This window comes from Amphiura filiformis, chromosome 12 (assembly GCF_039555335.1).
Source record: "Amphiura filiformis chromosome 12, Afil_fr2py, whole genome shotgun sequence".
Classification (NCBI taxonomy): Eukaryota; Metazoa; Echinodermata; class Ophiuroidea; order Amphilepidida; family Amphiuridae; genus Amphiura; species Amphiura filiformis.
Genome location: NC_092639.1, coordinates 24,570,790 through 24,589,192, shown reverse-complemented (window position 1 = coordinate 24,589,192; position 18,403 = coordinate 24,570,790). Strand labels below are relative to the sequence as shown.

General features: G+C 36.9%; 1 protein-coding gene across 1 annotated transcript in view; it reads right to left on the bottom strand.

Moving 5' to 3' along the window:
* The window catches only part of LOC140165969 (uncharacterized), a 221,425-nt gene extending 209,142 nt beyond the window's left edge, over positions 1–12,283 (bottom strand). Inside the window, exon 1 of the mRNA XM_072189329.1 lies at positions 12,023–12,283. The gene's annotated coding sequence lies outside the window, so the exon portion shown is untranslated. The remainder of the gene's footprint in view (positions 1–12,022) is intronic.
* Between the last annotated feature and the right edge of the window lie 6,120 nt (positions 12,284–18,403).

The window sequence follows — 18,403 nt, the reverse complement described above, 5'->3', positions numbered from 1 at the left end:
TTCAAAAAAATAAAAAAAACGGCTCCTAGATATTTTTATCTAGTTTTTAAAATTTAATTTAAAAAAAATTTGGCCCAAGAATTTTTTTCTGCCAAAAGTCAGAAAACTCTCGATGTCATGTCGCAAAACCACGTGCACCAGATGTGTACATGCTAGTTAGTGTTACCAGGGCCAAGGTTATAGAACTATAAAAATTCATACATTTTGTCTAGTAGAGTGCATGGTTGAATACTGATTGCTCAGTGGTTTTAGAAAATTATGGCAACACATGAAAAATTATCACTATAAGGGGCAGATCACTAAAATAAATACCCCATTGAAATAAATGTGAAAATACAAGAAAGGCACTGTGCAATAAATTATGATCCTAATACGCTCTCAACTTAAAAGGCTTGGGAAACACATCAAACACTACAGAAACATTCAAATCTGCCAAATTTCCTGATCGCATCATATTTAGGTCATTTAAGGGGGTACCACACCCCTGTGGTAAATTTGTGACTATTTTTGCATTTTTCTCAAAAAATAATAACACACTGGTAACAAAAGTTATGTATATTATTGGGGCAAGGGATCCAATTACTACACTGAAATTTCAGTAACTCAAGAAAAGCGGTTCAGTATATATGATAGGAAATGAGGTACATCCTAGCGGTACCTTATTTCTTATCATAAATAACGAACCGCTTGTCTTGGGTCACTGAAATTCCAGTGTAGTAATTGATTCCTTGCCCCTATAATACACATAACTTTTGTTACCAGTGTGTTATTAGTTTTTGAGAAAAATGCAAAAATAGACACAAATTTATCGAGGGGTGTAGTACCCCCTTAAAGTTTGCAAATTGTCAAATTTAAGCTTGCCGAAAGCAGGGGGGGGGGCGGGGCGGGGTGAGGAAGCGCAGCTCTACGTTAGTTTTTATACCATTTGTGACAAGGTTGTGGAAGTTTCAAATGAAGTATTAAGTCTGAAATTTAATTTTAAAAAATGTGTGACCAATTCAGTCGAACTGTTGAGCTACGGGCACCTAAACAGCGCCTCGTGAATTTCAGCCGGCAATCTTACCTCCTTATCAGTTCCGGCTTTGATTGATATTATTCCGAAAGCTTCGATTTGAAGAACTTTTTGACCGCCCCTCGTATGTCATAATTAGAACCAGCAGCCAATAGCTGCATCTTTTAGCTCGAATTTAAGACCTCATTTGTTGAAATTGTTCAAGAAATAAAGACACGACGATCCAAAAACCTAACGGAGATGCCAATTCAAAACTTGCAGTTTGCTCCATACTTGCCCTATTGATTTGTACACAAAGCGTTCTCGAACAAGAGACCTAGTGTCGTGCTTCCATTGATTAGCACGTTAAAACATTGATTTCTTTGATTAGAACACAAATGTGCAACTTTTGATTTCGTTTCTTTCTTAGGTTTCAGCTTACTGTTTCTTTAATTCTCAACCAATTTCAACAAATAAGGTCTTAAATCAGAGCTAAAGAGTACAGGTATTGCCTGCTTGTTTTAATTTTGACTTATTTGTCGTTGTTTAGGCTATACAGGGGTGAACATAACTGGTACCTTAATTATTTGGCTTACTGTATGTACATGTTTCTTACATTAAAAGTAAACTAGAATTACACGGTTCGTAATTAAGGTGGCCCCCACACAAAGGTGTGTAAATAACAAAGGTTTGTTAATAATAATAATAATAATATGCAATATGCAAATAAGCTCATTAATATTCATAAATATGCAAATAAGATGCCACAAAACTATACAGCACATTAGGTCACTATATACTATCACAATACCAAGTTAGAAGTTGATCGGCTATTGCATTTAAGCTGCAGAATGGATTAATGAAAATGTAGGCGTGATATTTGAAAACTCTAGCGAGATCGATAAATTCAGGTATAGTGCGAAAGTATCCGTCCAATTTTATCATTATTATGTCTTCAGAATCTTTTTTGGTTAAAAACATGATTTTTAGTAAAAAAAACATGATTTTTAGTAGAAAACACTTTTTGGTCAAAAACGTGACTTTGCTTAAAATTGTGATTTCTGCTCAAAATGTCATTTTGGTCAAAATGTGTTTTTTGGTGAAAAATGTGATTTGAGGTCATGGCATGTCACATTTACAAAAACAATCACACCAAAAGAGACTTTTGCACATAAAGTATATGAACTATGCACTCTATGAAGAGGCTACAGATATGAAAAAACCCTGACCGATACACAAATTTATCGGACAGCTAGATTATGTACAAGGGTATAGGATGCAAGATTCTGAAGACATAATAATGAAGTTGATCGGTTACTGCGTTGGACCTGCAGAGTGGATCAATGAATTTGCTTCAGCCCGGACAGGCAGACACCCAGACAGGCAGCCAAACAAACAACCAGGCAGACAGGCAACCATCTGGATGATAACATAATCCCCACATACGTGTGGGGGTCAAAAACAAATGACAAGCTGAGTGGAATTTTTACCCTACGTAAAGGAAGAGTTTCATAGTCACAATTAGTTAATTTTTAATACAATACTATGTTTTCCCTTCACAGTTAATATAGCAACGTGCTTGTTTGAAACAATGTTGACGCTTTAGTTAAATTATTGAGATTCTGGTAACAGATCCAAGAAAATGAAGTACTCACTCGATATATTTCAGTTCCAATCAGGAACCTTGTTCACTCTGCAATGACTGTAAATAGTTTAAAGAAGCCATTTGGATCAGGAGCAGGGGCAAAAACACTATGAACAAGGACGAGGGGGCATACAAATTGGACAGAATCTATGACCAGATCATCTCACAACAGCAACCAACAAAAGTGGCGACGTCATCACAGCCACTTGGGTCTGCTGACATCTAGAAACACTATTTACAGTTATTGCAGAGTGAACAAGGTTCCTGATTGGAACTGAAATATATCGAGTGAGTACTTCATTTTCTTGGATCTGTTACCAGAATCTCAATAATTTAACTTGACTTTGAACGATCCTGATGAATCTCATCAATAATGTTGACGCATCTATAACATAAACATGATAAGCATTTTCACATTAATTCTTCAATTTCAAGATATTTTAGAACTTCATGATTTGATTCTGCACTTCGCGAATCGATTGAACATTTTTCAAATTTGTTTTCGCATATACGAATTTGTATTTTTAAATAGGCTGTGAATGCAATGATGAACTTGCTGAACAATGTGCGAAATTGGATGCATTATTTAGAAATTTGAATGAAATAGATTGCACAATCGCTAAATTGAAATCGAGATTGTAAGCGTTCACTCAAGTCCGCGCGAAAAGGCATGAAAGGAATGACACTTACACTAAGCTGAACGACCAAAGTTCGATTGGACGGGAAACCCTATATGAAATCTACATAGTTAAATAGGTTTTGCTCATTAGCAATACAAATATTCAAATTAGATTCACAAATGAGTGATACCAATTATTTTGTCTTCACAGTACAAACCTCAATTCATTGCACTGAAATTAAAAAATTACCAAAATCAATTTAAATTCAATTTCGATTAGAATGCATCGAAATAATACTACGGCACTTCCAATAACAAAATAATATCCAGGATATATCCCGGGGGTCACTCTCACACATTAGTGCTACCCACTCGCGTACACAAACCTCCAAATTTGACCCTTAATGGCGTAATGCACACCATCAAATTTTGCACCCCTAAATGGCGTCATTCAGGAAAAACCTACCCTTACAGGCGTATTTGTGTAAATGGTGCCAAATCTGATACCCTAAGTGTCGTTAACATTTAGTCTCTGCATTAATAGCTTTTGAAACTTTTCTCAAAATGAAACAGAGAAGATGATGTCTCACATTTCATTCTCTTTATTTCACACAAAGACAAAGCACATGATATATCATGTCTTTTTGACAATTTTACATAAATATAGAAATGAAATGTCTTACAATGTATACAAATACTCTATGGTAATTTACTCTTGAGGATAGTCGTAAGTGATTACAGTCTGCCGCCTGGACAACCAATTCTTTAGAAATGCTTAGTCGCGCTAAAAGTCGATCGATACATGTAAAAATCAGCACAATTCAGAGATACACCTTTTTGCTATGAAATTAATTTTCTCGGTCAAATATAAAGCAATATTTTTTTTCTTCAGTAATGTCAGTTAAAAACTTGGTGCTTGGATATACATTTTTTTTTAAATCCTGGTGTTAAAATTAAGCATCAAATTGTGTCTTTTAGTGTGATATTTTTGATTTTTATAGGCCTTGAATTCGCCTGCGAGCTTTTTACGGAATTCATGTTTTAGCGTCTCAAACTAACATAGTTTGCTAAAGAAAGATATTTCCCACCTCTGTAAAGCACATCGTGTGGGTCTATATATTATAGTTTTGTCAGAATTTCCGTTTTTGTTTTACCCTTTTTCCATTCAGTCTCCGAAAATGTCAAACTAAGTAAAAGTAGGCAATGGTGAGTACTTTTATCTCGAGAGCAACCAGCAGAAATAGTCGATATTTCCTTTGTTGTTATCCAGGTCAATTTTTCATTGAAAGCAAATTGCCCGACCAGCGATTAAATCCCCAATTGGGTGTTCTGGTTAAACATGATCAGTAGGAGCGCTATAGGTCTGGGAATTTCTTTGCTATATTGAAGTTCTGGCAACACTATAGCCATGCCGGTATTCCTATTAAACCCAGGGATATCGATCCACAATGCTAGTACTAGCCTTTAGATTTCACGTGTTGATTTAGAAATTTTTCAGCCGACAGTGAAAGATGGTGAAATCAAAACGGAAATTCTGACAAAACTATGATATATAGCTCACGGTGATGTGCTTTAGAAAGTTGGGGAAAATCCTTCATTAGCGAACTATATTACTTTGAAAAGCTAAAAGGTTGATCCAAGAAAAAGCTCGCGGGCCGAGCTGAAGCCTATAAAAATCGAATATCTTACACTAAATGACTGAATTTCAGGCCTAAGTTTAACACCAGGATTAAAAAAAAATCAGTATCAAGCATTATAGTTTTTCCAGCCATTTACTGAAAAATGAAAATTATTGCTTTTCATTTGGCTGAGAAAAAATTTTACACTGAAAAGGTGTAACTCAAAATTTTGCTCATTTCAACACCAATTTCGATCGTTTGTATTGCCTCATTAAATGACTGAGTGAGCCTTGCAGAACAAAAGAATCGGTTGTGCAGGTAGCTGACTGATTAAACCCTAAACAGCGAAGAGCTCGACTCATCTAGCACCTTTGAAGTTTTAGAAGTAGGATACTATTACCATAATGACACGTACATGTCATTTCATCGGGGTTTTTTCAAATGTAGTCATAGAGTTTGGCCATTTTGGGTCACATGGTTAGTCGGTTGAATATATTACCAATTTTTTGTTGTGCACATTGGTTAAACGATATTTGTATATATTTTGAAGGTAAAATAAAATAGTTCCATAACATTCTAAAACTGTAAATTATGAGTTATTAACGATTTTAGTTGAATTTTGGGATTTTGGCCGCCATCTGGGATTCAGGAAAAAAATCGAGGTGGCCCGTGGGCTTTTTAAAAATCATTTTAACCCAAGCAACATATGTGCCAAGTATGGTTCTGGTAAGAAAAAGTGTTAGTTTTTTCCTGGGATGGACCTGCCTAAGTAATATGTCCAACTCAGTACTTCATTTCTAATGTCCAGCAGAAATAATCGATATTTCTATTTTAGCTTGCAAAATCATCCATCCATGGGTACATTCGCGAGTTGATTTTGACAAAATTGGTAGTCGGAATTAAAAAATGGTGTAATCAAAACCGAAATTCTGACAAAACTATAGTTTAACATCAGGGTTTGTAAACTTTGCCTCATTTCAAATATTGAGTTTTAGTTTTGGTTTTGGTTTTGGTCACGTGTTTTCCTATTATCCTGCCTAACTTCTTGACTCACAAGACATTGATATCTTTGTTTCTACCTTTTGTTAAAAACTTAAAATTTGTATGACGGAGATTCGGTTTTCATTTCAGTTTCTTATATAATTGTGTGAAGAAGAAATCAATTGGTTTGAAGTTTCCTAATCTACAGCCTGTCTCAAAAAAAATTGTGCAAGTGAAAAGCGCCCTCTCTGGCAATTAGAAAATACCGTTGTGACATAATGCTTACGTCAACGTCACGGGCGTAGTCCTAGCTCTCAAATGCCGTTTATTCTGTTCAATTTGCTTGTTTTAATCTCGAGATATGTTTAGTTAAAGACAAAAGGGTAAAATCACAATTGTGCCACTTTTACTAGGGACGAGGGCTTTGCATGTAACAGTGATAGCATCAAGTTTATCAAGAGTTCCTTCGTGAAATCAAAAGAATGCATCAATTACACAATACACATTTTTTTGACTGTTTTGACTGTTTTATTATGATGACCATGATGATTCTCTTTTTCCATTTAAAAGAGATTAAAAGTTAAATAAATATTTCACATTCTGCTGTAAAAATTAAATACATGTGCATGTCAATGATTTTATCATGGTAAATACTATACTCTTAGTCACTTAAGACATGTTAAAAGACACACAAATATTGCGTACTTATACATGTTATAGGTTAATGAACGCATATTACTTGTTGGGCCAGATATTAGACAAAATAATGCACGCGCGCTGATGTTAATGCGTCTGATGCACGCATCCCGAAAGGAGGAGTACATTAGACGCATCAACATCAGCTATCATTGATTTACATGTACAGCTCTCTTCCCTAGTAAAAGTGGCACAATTGTGATTTTACCCTTTCGTTGTTAAATAAACATATCTCGAAATTGGAACAAGCAAATTGAACAGAACAAACTGCATATGAGAGCTAAGACTGCGCCCGTGACGTTGATGTAAGCATTATGTCACAACGGTATTCTATAATTGCCATAGAGGGCGCTTTTTACTTGCACAATTTTTTTTGAGACAGGCTGTAAGTATACAAAAGAAATTTTTAAATTTCGCAGTGCAATATTCACGAGGAGAGAAATCGAGCATGTCGATCTACATTGAAAAACATGGTTTAGAAAACCCAATACGCTATGGCTATTTTAACTGTGAAAAAAATAGACCATCGAAATATTTGTATTCGACATTACAAAAGGGGAGACCCAGGTGTTCCAAACAAAATCGATTCATGTCCTTAATCCCATATGACAGAATCGATGGAAAGCCATTATGTGACTTCCAATATAAGCTAATGACTTTACTGAAGCAATATATTTTACTGAAAAAAAAAGATAGAGAGGGAAAGAGAGTGTGTGTGGGGTTCAGTATTGAAATGAGCCATTATAATAAATGCAAGATATGTTGCATTCAATAACTTTTATTGTCACTAATCATCTAATTATATAAACTTTTTATGATTTTACTATTGAACACTTTGATTTTAATAAAGATCAGTATAATTTTGAGTTCAACGGAATACGTTCATCATGATTAATAATAACATATTTTTATCAAAATTCGACTATGGCATAGTCTAACGTATGATAAGCATGACCTACATGTACTGTGTGGTTTAGTTGCGAACATCATAATAAATAAAAATCTATACCACTAAAATAATGAGCGAAGTGTGTCTGTCTCTCTGTCTGTCTGTCTGTCCGGCTATGCGTTTCGCCGCACTGCCAGGCATCGATCCGATATTTCGGATATGGATAGGTTCCGGGGAAAGCATGTCCTTCGGCTGGTTTCAAAGGTCATTGGAGGTCAAGGTCAAAATTTCAAACTTTGTCCGATCGGGCTCAAACTAGTGGAATCCTTGATACGAGGGGAATATATGCGCGAAACGAAATTAAGGTCAATTGAGGTCAAATGTCATTACGGAGGGGGTCAAATTTTAAACTTTGTCCGATCGGGCTCAAACTTGGTGGGTGGAGTCCTTGATACAAGGGGAATATACGCGCGAAACGAAATTCAGGTCAATCGAGGTCAAAGGTCATTACGGAGGGGTCAAATTTCAAACTTTGTCCGATGGGGCTTAAACTTGGTGGGTGGAATCCTTGATGCCAAGGGAATACTGATATTGCGTGAAACAAAATTTGGTGGGTGGAATCCTTGATACGAGGGAAATATATGCGCGAAACGAAATTGAGGTCAACCAAGATCATTGGTCATCAGAGGGGTCAAATTTTCAACTTTGTCCGATCGGGCTCAAACTTGGTGGGTGGAATCCTTGATACGAGGGAAATATATGCGCGAAACGAGGGTTCGAATTTCAATTTTTGTCCGATCGGGCTCAAACTTGGTGGGTGAAATCCTTGATATGAGGGGAACACGTAAAAATAAACTCCTCAACAAAAGTTTGGAAAGTTTTTTCAAGCATCTGTATCTCAAATTAATTGTGACATTCATATCTTGTTGCATATCACTGGATAGCTACAATACTCCACTTTACAATGACACCCCATTTGAAGCAATAACATTTTTCACGGCTGAGTGCACGCCTTGTGAATGTAGTGGGGTCTCAAAAAGAATTTGTCAAATTTACCATTATTCTGTGCAGCAAGCTCCAATCCCATAACATCACAATCTGTGACCTAATGCAATCCTCCAAGATGACACCGCTCGCCCCCCATAGCCACGGTAGTCAATGACTACCTACAGAATTATGGGAGTAGAGTCAAAATGGCCTGCCATCAGGCCAGACCCGGGGGCCAGACCTCAACCCGACTGAACACTTCTGGGACCAGCTTGATCGTGCTGTGTGTGCCAGAGAAGCCACATTGAATGATCTGCGACGAATCCTTGTTGAAGAATGGAATTTCATCCCACAGTAACGTGTAACCACGTCGGTGAGCAGCATGAGGAGAAGGGGCCTGACTATTGTGGCTGCCTGTGGTTTTTCCACCCGCTATTGAGGTTAGTGGCTAGCTTTGTTTGAGCACAGAATAATGGTCAATTTGGCAAATTCTGTTTGAGACCCAACTACATTCACAAGTCGTGTACTCAGCCGTGACAAATGTTGTTGTTTCAAATGGGGTGTCATTGTAAAGGGGGTATTGTAGCTATCCAGTGATATGCAACACGATATGAATATGTCACAAATAATTGGAGATACAGATGCTTGAAAAAACTTTCCAAACTTCTGTTGAGTTTATAATCGAGGTCATCCGAGGTCAAAGGTCATCCAGGGGCTACATTTTAAACTTCGTCTGATTTGGCTTATACTTCAGTAATTGTCCATATCACGGGAGCATGAACAAAATCAAACCGAGGTCACTCGAGGGCGAAGGTTTTATGGGGTCAGTATGCCCAATTGGGCTTGAAAGTGGTAAAACGAATCCTCGATATGACGGGAACATGTCATAAAGTCAAAAGGGGTCATCAGGGGTCAAATAGCATCGCTATCAGTTACTCACACAGCTACAGGTGAACTAGTTCCTTTAAAAAAGGAATGAGGCGCCCAATGGGAGCTTTGATGTGAACTGCTGAAATCCGGGGGGCACTCCCACTTTGGGAAGTGACGAGTATTATAGGGCTGTTAAGACCGCCTTTTCAACATCGCTGTCGCCCAAAGACCCCATTACCAGCACATGCTCTGTCACCCAAATACCCCATATTTTCCCTTTAGATCTGTCACCCAAAGACCTAGACTCATATATTTCCATCTGAACAGCAACGAGCCTCATCTATCACTTCTTTTGAAATAACAAAGCCATTAGAAGCCATTTAGAACTAGAAATCCAATTTTCGAGGCTTCTTTAGGCTCTGACACAAAGACCCCATTTAAAAAGTCATATTCTAACCCAATGCCCCCCCCCCCCTAATTTAGATCCAAACGGTCCCTCTCTCACCCAATGACCCCATATTTTGTACATTTTGCTCTCACCGAATGCCAAAAATCATGCTCTCACCCTTGCAATGACCCACACAGCGTCATCATCCCTATATCTTCGTGTCAAAAATTGCCGTGATAGTACGATGAATCTTCTCGTTTTTCAACAGATACGCATGGCGATTTTGTTCGAGATAGCGAGCGACTCAGGCTAAGCATACCATTTTCACACGATATGAGATTCCACAGAGCCTGCCACATAGTTTCTATTCTATGTTTTTCGATTTGCGCATGATCAGTATCCCATTATGATATTTCTATTACAAGAAAATTTGATTTGTTGTCAGGTAAATCCCAGGTTTTATTTTTAATACACTAACTGGAAATTAAATACACTAATTAGCGGGGACCGGTATTTTGCTGTGGATATATTTTACTGCATTTTATAAGTAAAGATTTTGAAATCAAAAGTTAAAATTGTGATATATTCAACTGTTTGAGAAATGAATTATATAAACAATGATAAAGGAACCCATGTAAGATCCAGGTGCTGTATCTATAATACAATGTACATTATCGACTTTCTTTGTCTGTGTCAATAATAGAATATCGATTTCAATCGAATTGAATACATCGCTCCATTTTGAGTTTGTAGTTCACCACTGAGCGATCAAGCGATCGATTGCTAGCCAATCAGATAGAACTCCTTTTCTTGCGTTCGGTGAAATACCACTCGCCCGTCGCTCACCAACGGAGTATTAAGTTTATATTTATAATATAGGGTGTCGACACTGTGCCCCATATTTTTTATATTTTGCTCTTTTGCCCCTTACTGTACTGAGCCCTACACCTATATGCATTTCATATTGAAGTGCCACCCCGAGGTTGAAATGTAACCGTTTGGATGCAATAATAAATATATTAATAAACATTAATAAAATCAAAGCAAGACCGAAATTAGAAGCATTTTGCAAAGTCAACCCAAATTTGTATTGATGCCTTTTTGTATTTTTTTTCCAATATGATTTGTATGTGTGTGGTCTGCTGAGTTGGGAGCGCTGCGCTTTGTGGTGACAGTGCTCTTTTGTGCTTTCAGTGTTCCCTGGCAGCTCAGTAGACCTAATTTGTTGTTTTGTCTCAATTTTGTTGTTAATTGCCAGATGAATAAAATAAAATAAAATAAATACGCTATTTACATAAGAAAAGCGACACATGCAAATGAGCTAGTACCACATCCTGATTTATTGATCCATGTTAATGCTTTTGTTCCTGAGTCAGTTCATTGGTTAATGATAACGAATTCCTCCACAATCAAAAAGAAATCATTGAACTGTGATACAATTCATTATTTTTTGCACTGATTTTATATTCAGTTTTTAGTCCAAACTTACGGAACGTTGAAAGTGCCACCCAGCGTCTAAGCGCCACCCGACTTGACGACATGGCGAGATAAATCTTGACACAACTTATTATCAATATATTATGTCGACATGCTCAGATACATTATCAAGTCAAGTCAAGTCGGATGGCACTTAGTCGCTTCCGTACAAAGGTTACGGTCATATTTTAAGGCCCGATACCACCGACCCCACTCCCATCCCGTCACCCAATAATAAGCACCAACATAATATTTTATCATGTTTAATACATTGCATGTTGTTAACGTGTGCTTTGTTCCCCTTAGAAGGAGCTATGGATGGTTTCCAAGATTACCAGACTCCGAGTATTATACGTACAATACTGTATGTACAATATGTACGTTATTTAATCTATTGCCATTCTATTTCCAGTAATGTTTAAGTTCTAACGAATGTTTGATGACGAAAAATCGATAATATGTTACATACAATATCTAGCAGAAATATGTGACCCGGCAGCACAAACGAGCCGTAAATTCCCTAAATTGTATTCTGAGTTATGGTGTAAAATCAAAGCAAGACCGAAATTAGAAAAAATTTTGCAAAGTCAACCCAAATAAGGGGCCCCGCCGTAGCAGGCGCCCCAAAAATGATAGTACATGTACACACGTATGATAAACATGTATGACCTACTGTGTGGTTTGGTTGCGACTTCATAATAAAACTTGATAACTTGATATGACTTCTTATATTTATACAATGTTCATTCCACTGTAACTCTCGAGCACTTTCATATCATTAAAATGCACACATTACTGCGAAATTCCATAATTCTAATGAACTGAGCTTCAAACTATATAGGCCTATTTCTTTATACTTACCAACGAATTACTGCAATTAGGCAAGTCTTATTACTGCACTATGTATTTTTAAAAACCGCTTCCGTTCCTTATGCTACATGTAGTACTAGTAGCTGTTGATTTCAAAGTCATTTTGGGACCAAGTCATAGACCAGGGTCTATGGTTGACTGCACGAACAGCTGAAGTGATTTAACTTTGACACTAAACTTCGAAATAAATAAGAATGTCTCGTTCATTCAGGTGTCTTTTACATGGCCACACCGCAAGCGCACCGTCAGCCATGATACATTTTTGTGCAATTATTCATAGACCGAATTAATGTCATGGGGTGGCACTAAATTCTCGGTTTTTGTTTTAGCCACGCAAACCTATAACAAATTTGGTTGGCTTCCTGTCAACAAATTGAGGCAAGTTGTCGATCGGTTCTGAATAATTCACACCAACTCTTATTCGGCCCATATGATTTAGGTCACCACATAAAGGTGTCGTAAATTTAGCGAATCGTACCTGTTGAAGAGAGTAAAAACGCCCTCTTTCGCGGCCACGATAAACGGAAACTACTATGATCCCATCAGGCAGCAGTGATTTGTTTTCCCAAGAAAGTCTTCTAATTTGATAAGGGAATGACTTTTTCCTATAATAATGTCAAAATTAGGATTTCATATTAATAATATGAAGGAAATAAGTGACAGGCATGACATGTATGCAAATACAAGCTGTATTTGTGAACAAAACCCGTGACACCTGACCTGACATTGTATCGTGGCACCATTTTGTGTGGTTGTTCGTACTTGTGTTTTCGTGAATAAATGATTATCAATCTACATTAATCCAGACTTATTGGCGATAGCCTGCCAGCATGAATATTGTTTTTTAAAGTATGTATATAAAAGCACCATACTACTGACATTTCATTTCTATACAGCCACAATGATCTAAAAATATGATTGGCTCATTTTTTACGTAGGAACAATAGGAATTTCATGACATCCAGGCGGCATAGGACACGCAACACGGACGTACGAGGCTGGCGAAGATACAGGGCTGACAGCCCCATTCACAATACACGGTTAGCGATTATAAATGGACAATTAACATACTTGCAGTGGGGTACTTTGCAGAACCCCAACGGTTTTAGAGTAAGATAATTTTGCTTTGACACCACATAACAAATTTAGAATTGTTTGTGAAGATTTCATGATTATGTGTTAATCCAATGGCGACGTCAAAAATAGCGATATCGCATCCACCATCATCTGATGACATCGATGATGTGAAACCAGCCTATTCAACCATAGACCCCAGAAAAGGATCATGGTATTAATAGGCCCACTCGACCGTCAAGCCGCCTATCAGCAACTGCACGTGTGTGCGCTCTCAGTAATATGCTTTAGACGTCATCATACTCCCGAGTCAAGCTCTGCCTGTCCGAAATATTAACGCCCTCAGACAAGGTCACAACGTCATGTTTGGAATGTTTACAAGAAATGTAATATTGATAAATTGGAATAAATACCATGAATACAGCATCGTGCTACTAGGTCAATTCTTTGTCAACGTAGGGGGGGTCAATCATACGAAGACAGACTCAGAACTCTAAATCTCACAACTTTGAAAACTAGAAGGACTTATTTGTCTGTTTCATTCGCTTGTTCATGTCTTACTAATGCCAATCCCTTTCCTTTTTCCAGGTGGTGTGTTAATACGAGACATGAAGCTTTAATTTTTAAACAATCAATCACTCCTAAAACAGATGCTTACAAAAACTGTCTTTTAGTTAATTTCCCAGTGTTATGGTCTTCAATTCCATCCGATATCAGAGACTTATATCTCACCTGTAGCAAGTCTACTTTTAAATCTCAACTCAAATCTTACTATATGGAGCATGATGATTAATTTGTATTGATGCCTTTTTGTATTTTTTTTCCAATATGATTTGTATGTGTGTGGTCTGCTGAGTTGGGAGCGCTGCGCTTTGTGGTGACAGTGCTCTTTTGTGCTTTCAGTGTTCCCTGGCAGCTCAGTAGACCTAATTTGTTGTTTTGTCTCAATTTTGTTGTTAATTGCCAGATGAATAAAATAAAATAAAATAAATACGCTATTTACATAAGAAAAGCGACACATGCAAATGAGCTAGTACCACATCCTGATTTATTGATCCATGTTAATGCTTTTGTTCCTGAGTCAGTTCATTGGTTAATGATAACGAATTCCTCCACAATCAAAAAGAAATCATTGAACTGTGATACAATTCATTATTTTTTGCACTGATTTTATATTCAGTTTTTAGTCCAAACTTACGGAACGTTGAAAGTGCCACCCAGCGTCTAAGCGCCACCCGACTTGACGACATGGCGAGATAAATCTTGACACAACTTATTATCAATATATTATGTCGACATGCTCAGATACATTATCAAGTCAAGTCAAGTCGGATGGCACTTAGTCGCTTCCGTACAAAGGTTACGGTCATATTTTAAGGCCCGATACCACCGACCCCACTCCCATCCCGTCACCCAATAATAAGCACCAACATAATATTTTATCATGTTTAATACATTGCATGTTGTTAACGTGTGCTTTGTTCCCCTTAGAAGGAGCTATGGATGGTTTCCAAGATTACCAGACTCCGAGTATTATACGTACAATACTGTATGTACAATATGTACGTTATTTAATCTATTGCCATTCTATTTCCAGTAATGTTTAAGTTCTAACGAATGTTTGATGACGAAAAATCGATAATATGTTACATACAATATCTAGCAGAAATATGTGACCCGGCAGCACAAACGTCCGTAAATTCCCTAAATTGTATTCTGAGTTATGGTGTAAAATGTGTACGAAGGTCGTATTCATCGGTCACTTAAGCTGGCGCGACATCTGGCTTATTTTGATAGTCACAACACCAATCAATAATCCTATTATTGAAGTGGATAATAAGCTTCTACCTTAGATGGCTATAGAACTTTTAATAGCTCTGGTCTTTGTTTGCTTTTGCTAAATCCTTTTCAAGTGGTGGGTTATTTGTATAGGTATGCATAACCAACAATTAACAATGAGAGAACCTTCTTAAACCTCGTTGACTTGGGGATGATTTGAAATGACCGCCAATTATGACTGTTTGATATTTATTGCCAGCAATGTGGAAAAAGAGACACACATAGAAACGAAAAAAGCTATAATTTTGTTGAAGGAGTTAAGTTTAACTAACCATAACTCCGCTTCTGGATATCGTTTGAAGTCAAATGATATACCATTTTTAAGTTTATGATGTTTATTTTTTAAACACGAAATAAAACAAAATTGACCGGGGGAGGAATTTACGGCTCATTCGCCGCGGACGGTCGCATATATTATCGATTTTACGTCATCAAACATTCGTTAGAACTTAAACATTACTGGAAATAGAATGGCAATAGATTAAATAACGTACATATTGTACATACAATATTGTACGTACAATAAAAAGTCTGTATACTGCTTTACAGTCACATTTATAGACTTCAAGGGCTTTGATTCCATTAGTAGAGAGGCCACGTCGATCTGCTCTAGTTCAGGTTCTCGTGCATCATTTTAGACAAAGGTGCCAATCGGGTTAGAATTAACCATTAAAGTCTCATCTTTTTGTTTAACCCGGTTGACATTTCTGAAAATTGACGTAATCTGAAATATTTGGGTTGAAAATGCAGTTTTTGTGATTTTTTTCTTTTTTAAAACCAAAAATGCCAATTATTAAAACAGATATAACTTTGAAAGTAAATAAAGTATGAACTTCATATTTGCTGTGGAAAATATATGTTACATGTATATTCAATATTTGTTAGCAAAAAAATCATCTTTATATCTTGATGCAATATTTTGGGTGAAATGCATTATTTTGATGATTTTATTCAATTTTGACCAAAAAAAATTGAAATAAAAAGTATACAAATGCAAGTAACAGTCCTAAGCAGTCTATTTGATTGATTCTAAATGATTTTATATATTGATGTTCATTTGCAAAATCATTGTTAAATCATACTTTACTTTTCATTGCAGATTTAGATAGTGTTTTGTTGCTCATTCTGAAGTGAATTTGAGTAGAAGGTGTTTTTTGCCTTGCGTCATTTACAACTCGTAACAAAACGTTTTTTATTAGAGATCCCACATCGGTCTATCTGCTCTAGTTAAGATTTTCGTGCAACGTTTTTAAACAAAGGTGCCAGCCGGGTTAAAAGTAATCATTAGAGTATCATCTGTCTGTTCAACTCGGCTGGCATTTCTGAAAAGTGACGTGAGCTGAGACATTTGGGTTGAAAAAAGCTGTTTTTGTGATTGTTTTGCCTTTTTTTACCAAAAAATGTCATTATTAAAACTTCATATTGCTGTTAAGAATACATCTACCAAACAAACGTTGGCAACGTAAAGAAAACAGCAAGTTTAAAAAGCCCCCACCTCGGCTCACGTTTTGACACTTGGTCCCATTTGAGAAATGTACCGATTAAAATTTATCATATAACACATGATTCCAGAAGTGTTATGTATCTTTAATGTGACGAATTAATTTGTAAGCATTCTGTTACCTTGTTCTTGCATGGTAAGCCAATGTCATATATATGTTTTGTTTTATAATATTAATTTCATGATTAATGATTGAATTAAACGAATAACAAGTATTCATGTAATGGCAGTTGTTAAATGGCTATTGTTAAAACGTTATAATCTTGTTGGATTGTTGCTGTATTTTGTTGAAAATTAAATTAAAAAAACACCGATTTGCTGTTGATGTTCAAAATGGGACCAAGTTTCAAAAAGTGAGCCGAGGTGGGTTTTTTTTAAACTGGCTGCTTTCTTTACGTTGTTAACGTTGTTTTTGGTAGATTTCCTTTCTTTTTTATAAATATAGCCAAGCAGCTCCAAGCATGGGAAAGTCATCAGGTTACGAAGTACTCCATAAAACGAAGAAAACGAAAATAGATGTTTGAAATTATCTTATCCTTGATTTATGACAATAAATAATTAAACTTGATCAGTCGTTTATTTTTAAAACTTGCTTTTCACAGCTACCGCGTGACTATAATATAATGTTAATAGGGATACATATGATCAATACACATTTTAATATACTTTAAATAATTATTCAAGGCAACTAAGAAAATGTTGACAATGCCAGCGAGACACAGAGTCAGTCCGAATTGCTTCAAGTTGGAAATGGGAAATGCGCGTATATGTAGCTAGGTTTATACTACGGAAGCGCTTAAGTCCACTTGGCAAGAAAATTATGTTTTAATGTTTGTGGTTCTTTATAGCCCTGCGGGGCAATCTAGGTGGATTTCAAAATTTCGCGGTTTGTGGTTCTTTGTAGCCCTGTGGGGCAATCTAGTTGGATATCCCTATTTAGGGCGGTTGTTGACGGTCTTTCGCGGTTTGTGGTTTTTATCAGGCGATATAGAACACGCGAAACGTGACGTACGAGGCTGGCGATAATACAAGACTGACAGCCCCATTCAAAATAGACGATTAGCAGTTATAAACTCCTCAACAAAAGTTTGGAAAGTTTTTTTCAAGCATCTGTATCTCAAATTATGTGTGACATATTCATATCATGTTGCATATCAATTGATAGCTACAATACCCCCTTTACAATGACACCATTTGAAACAATAACATTTTCTCACGGCTGAGTATACGCCTTGTGAATGTAGTGGGGTCTCAAAAAGAATTTGCCAATTTGATCATTATTCTGTGCAGCAAGCTGCAATACCATAACTTCACAATCTGGGACCTAATGCAATCCTCCAAGATGACATCGCTTGCCCCACATAGCCACGGTAGTCAACGACTACCTACAGAGTAGAGTCAAAATGGCCTGCCATCAGGCCAGACCCGGGGGCCAGACCTCAACCCGATTGAACACTTGTGGGACCAGCTTGATCGTGCTGTGCGTGCCAGAGAAGCCCATATGCAACCACATTGAATGACCTGCGACGAATCCTTGTTGAAGAATGGAATTCCATCCCACAGTAACGTGTAACCAGGTCGGTGAGAAGCATGAGGAGAAGGTGCCTGACTATTGTGGCTGTGCTTTTTCCACCCGCTAATGAGGTTAGTGGCTAGCGTTGTTTGAGCACAGAATAATGGCCAATTTGGCAAATTCTGTTTGAGACCCCACTACATTCACAAGGCGCGTACTCAGCCGTGAAAAATGTTATTGTTTCAAATGGGGTGTCAATGTAAAGGGGAGTATTGTAGTTATTCAACACGATATGAATATGTCACAAATAATTGGAGATACAGATGCTTGAAAAAACTTTTCAAACTTTTGTTGAGGAGTTTAAATTGAAAAACAACATACTTACAGCGGGGTACTTTGTCGTACCGCAATGATTTTGTTTTGACACCGCATAACAAATTCAGAA